Here is a 4,782-nt window from a genome sequence, read left to right as displayed (position 1 = left end):
AGCAGAGTTCCTATGAATATCTGTGCACAGATCTTGATGGGCACATGCTTTCTTTGCTTTTGGGTAAATACCTGAGAGTGGGACTGCTGGGTCTCAGTGCAGGTGAATGTTTAACTTTATAACAGACTGACCATGGTTTTCCTGCCTGGCTGCCAGAGCTGTTTTAGGAGCTCAGAGGTGTGACTGGTACAACTGCCTGGGGGGCCCCACTCCACATCAGAGCAAACCTACAAAACACACCCATGGGCCACATTAAATGTAGACTTGAGGTATAAAAATACTTTTCAGAGAGGCTTTTCTCATTTTACTTTTTGAAGTTATTTGGCTCTGAGTGACTGCTCTGCTGTGGGGGCCTGCTGGAGTTTCCTGGCAATGATATTTGGATAGTCTGACAAGAGACAGTGGAACCCCCAAAGGGTTTTTTGTTTCCAGTGAGATTTTTATGAATAATGTAGTCCTTCCCCTTCCTCTGCAGCTTTGTAAATTTCTACTCACTCCTCAAAACCCTACTCCAAGGCCCACACCTATGTTTATCTGTGTAATTCTTTGTTTACTGTAGGCTTCCCCTTTGATGAGGAGCCCCCTAGGAGTGTCAGGCTCTCTACTGTACCCCCAGCACCAGCTAAAGGGCTGGTGGATACTTGGGACATTTAAGATTTGCCAGGCTGGGAGTGGTGGCTCACACCTGTAATCCCAGCACTTTGGGAGGCCAAGCCAGGCGGATCACCTGAGGTCGGGAGTTCGACACCAGCCTGACCAATATGAAGAAACCCCACCTCTACTAAAAACACAAAATTAGCTGCGTGTGGTGGCATATGCCTGTAATCCCAGCTACTCGGGAGGCTGAGGCAGGAGAATCACCACTTGAACACAGGAGGTGGAGGTTGTGGAGAGCAGAGACTACGCCATTGCACTCCAGCCTGGGCAACAAGAGTAAAACTCTGTCTCAAAAAAAGAAAAAGAAAAAAAAGATTTGCCAAATGAATGAAAGGCCCAGGTTCTGAGTGCAGCCCCTCAGAGCCTCTCACCCCCACCCCAGACTCCTCCACATAGGGGAAGCCTGAGACTCTTTCCGGGAACTCTACTAGGTCATGGAGATGCCGAACTCCAGTTGATGTCTCTAATTACAGTGCCTACAGGGACAGCAGTATAGACAGGTCACCTACTCCATCCAGCTGGGTGTGGAGAGGAGCCACCCTGGCTGGGGGTGAGAGGGGCCTGGAGGTCCCACAGGTCCTTGCAGGGCCCAAGCAAGGCCGGGTCAAAATGCTGACCCCTCTCATGGCCCTCCCTAATACTCCTCACCTGAACACATCTGGATGTATGGGGTCTTTTCCAGGTTTGCTCATTATTAATAATTTTTAAAGGAATAGGGCTGGTCACGGTGGCCCATGCCTATAATCCCAGCACTTTTGGAGGCTGAGGTGGGAGGGTCACTTGGACCCAGGAGTTTGAGACCAGACTGGGCAACATGGTGAGAACCTGTTTCTTTCTTTCTTTCTTTTTTAATTTTTAAAAGAAAAAGAAAACAAAAGGAATAGCATAAATGCAATGTGGGATTCTAGATTGAACCTTGTGTCTTTACCAGCCCTCTAAGTGATTCTGGTACATGCTAAAATTTGAGAAGTGCTAGTCCACTAAATATATTCCAGAGAAATTCTAGCCACAGCAACACTGTTTATAATGGCAGAAAATTGGAAATAGCCCAAGTGTCAGTCAAAATGGAACGAAGGCCAAGCACAGTGGCTCACACCTATAATCCCAGCACTTTGAAAAGCTGATGTGGGTGGATCACTTGACGGCAGGAATTTGAGACCACCCTGGCCTACATGGTGAAACCTTGTCTCTACTAAAAATACAAAAATTGGTCATGTGCAACTCGGGAGGCTGAGGCACGAAAATCGCTTGAGCCTAGGAAGTGGAGGCTGCAGTGAGCCAAGATTCTGCCACTGCACTCTAGCTTGGGTGACAGAGTGAGACTCTGTCAAAAAAAAAAAAAAAACCCACAAAAACAAGAAGCAATCAAGACAGTTACAAGGCAGGCGCATAAAGATTACTATGTTACATACTTACTACTATGTAACAAGCAATCAAGACAGTTACAAGGCAGGGCATAAAGATTACTGTTACATAACTTACTACTATGTAACAAGGTGAATAGAAGCTCAAGCCCTCTCTCTTCATCCACATGTCTACAGGATAAATCTTACCCAGGTACTCCTTAGCAACAAAGCAGGTTATTTATTTATTTATTTTGAGACAGAATTTCACTACTGTTGCCCAGGCTGGAGTGCAGTGGCATGACAGCGGCTCACCACAACCTCCGCCTACTGGGTTCAAGCGATTCTCCTGCCTCTTGAGTAGCTGGGATTATAGGCATGAGCCACCACGCCAGGCTTATTTTGTATTTTTAGTAGAGATGGGGTTTCTCCATGATGGCCAGGCTGGTTTTGAACTCCCGATCTCAGGTGATCTGCCCGCCTTCAACTCCCAAAGTGCTGGGATTATAGGCATGAGCCACTGTGCCCAGCCAGCAAGACATACAGTGTGATGCCAAAGATTTCAACCCCCCCAAAACTGTTCTCACTGTTTGGGGGCACAAAGCTTTCAACACCTCAAAACACTACTGTGATTGTCTGGGGACACATACTTACGCACATGAAGATGAACTTAGAAACGATAAACACCAGTGTCCAGGGAGAGAGGAAGGGATGGGAATGACAGGAGGAAGGGGTAAATGAGGGCTTCCAATACACTGCAATTGTTTTCTATTTTAAGCCAGGGATTGGAGGTGAGATACTTTAAATACCTGAGCAGCTTCATTAAAATACTTTTTAATCGACACATGCTCTTTTAAAAATAATTCAGGCAGGGCACAGGGGCTTATATTTGTCATCCTAACACTTTGGGAGGCTGAGGAGGGTAGATTGTTGGAGCCCAGGAATTCGAGACCAGCCTGGGCAACATGATGAAACCCCATCGCTACAAAAAATAAACGAAATTAGCTGGGTGTGGTGTCGCACGCCTGTAGTCCCAGCGAGAGGCCTGCATGAGCCCGAGAGGCAGAGGCTGCAGTGGGCCGAGATCACACCATTGCGCTCCAGGCTGGGCGACAGAGTGAGACCTTGTCTCAAAAAAAATTTTATTTTTCATTTAAATAAATGAATTAAACTAAAATGAATGTTTGTTTCCTTTAATTTTTTTTTTTTTTTTTTTAAGCAAAAAGCCATGATGTATAGGTCAGCCCCATGCCACGGGACAGCGAGGCTGGCTCTAGCTTTATGGTTATACCAGCAGTGCTGTGATCATCTGTCCTGTATGTAGCCTCTGCTCATCTATGTGAGTTCCTCTGGGCTGTGCTGACCACCGCAGAGCCCTGAGCCACATGTGGCAACTGACTTGAAAAGTGGCCTGTTTGAATTGAGATGTACTCTAAGTATGACATGCAATGAACAGAAGAATGTAAAGTATCTCAGTCATTCTATATTGACAACTTGAAGAGCTGATATTTCGGATAGACTGAGTTAAATAAAACATTAAAACACCGTACCTTTCCTTTTTCACCTTTTTTAAAGGTGGTTACTGGAAAAACCAAAATGACATACAGCCCAAATTTGTGGCTTGTATTATACTTCTTTCTTTCTCTACTCTCTTTCTTGAGATAGAGTCTCACTCTGTTGCACAGGCTGGAGTGTAGTGGTACAATTATAACTCACTGCAGCCTCGACCTCTTGGGCTGAAGTGATCCTCCCACCTCAGCCTGCCAAGTAGACAGGGCTGCAGGAGCATGGCACCACACCTGGTTTTTTTGTGAGGGAGGAGGGTAGAGATGGGGCCTCACTATGTTGCTCAGGCTGGTCTCAAACTCCTGGTCTCAAGCAATCCTCCTGCCCTGGCCTCCCACAGCACTGGGATTGCAGGCATGACCCAGCTCACCGGACTGGCTTGCATTACCTTTCTATTGGATGGCCCAGATCAAGAGGGTAGATTTATGCAAGCAGAAACTGCTTGGTGCCATACTGGCCATGGAGATGTTGCTGAGATATGTGGTTAAGTGAACAAAAGTAAGTTGCAGAAGTGTGGTGTAAGCTATTTATCTATCAATCAACTCCCTCCTCAGTCTCATGTGTTTCTCTTTTTCTTTTTCACATCAGGTGAGTAATATGCTAACCTTGTAAGAAGGTTTGAGGAAGGCACATCTCACACACGCTCATCAACACCGACTATTGTGCTTGGGAGCCACGAAAGTGCCTCATGATCTGTCATTCTCTGCTGTTGCACATTCCCACCAGCAAACAATCCCGCTCTGCTGTCCCACTGGAAACCAAACCCCAACTAAACCAAACCTTCTCCCAGCCCACTTATGCGGCCAGCCACATTCCTGTTTCTATTTGGCAGTGAAAGTCCTTGAAAGAGCGGCCAGTCCTGGCTCTCTCCAACTTGTCTCCCTGTGTTCCTTCTGAATCCCACCCCCAGGCCGGGCGTGGTGGCTCAAGCCTGTAATCCCAGCACTTTGAGAGGCCAAGGCAGGCAGATCATTGAAGTCAGAAGATGGGGATCAGCCTGTCTGTACTAAAAATAAAACCCTCTCTCTATTAAAAATATAAAAATTAGCCGGGTGTGGTGGCAGGCACCTGTAGTCCCAGCTACTCAGGAGGCTGAGGCAGGAAAATCACTTGAACCCAGGAGGCAGAGGTTGCAGTGAGCCAAGATCACACCACTGCAGTCCAGCCTGGGTGAAAGAGCCAGACTTCATCTCAAAAAATAAAAATAAAATAAATA

The 4,782-nt window shown here is 46.6% G+C and overlaps 1 non-coding gene across 1 annotated transcript; it reads right to left on the bottom strand.

Annotated features, from left to right (window-relative positions):
- Nucleotides 1–4,148: 4,148 nt before the first annotated feature.
- Nucleotides 4,149–4,249, bottom strand: LOC119472898. Its single transcript, XR_005202075.1, has one exon. It is a non-coding gene; the product is annotated as a small nucleolar RNA U13 (small nucleolar RNA).
- Between the last annotated feature and the right edge of the window lie 533 nt (nucleotides 4,250–4,782).

This window comes from Cebus imitator, unplaced genomic scaffold (assembly GCF_001604975.1).
Source record: "Cebus imitator isolate Cc_AM_T3 unplaced genomic scaffold, Cebus_imitator-1.0 Scaffold122, whole genome shotgun sequence".
NCBI classification, from domain to species: Eukaryota; Metazoa; Chordata; class Mammalia; order Primates; family Cebidae; genus Cebus; species Cebus imitator.
Note: the sequence above shows the minus strand (reverse complement) of the source record. Positions and strands in the feature narration are given on the sequence as shown.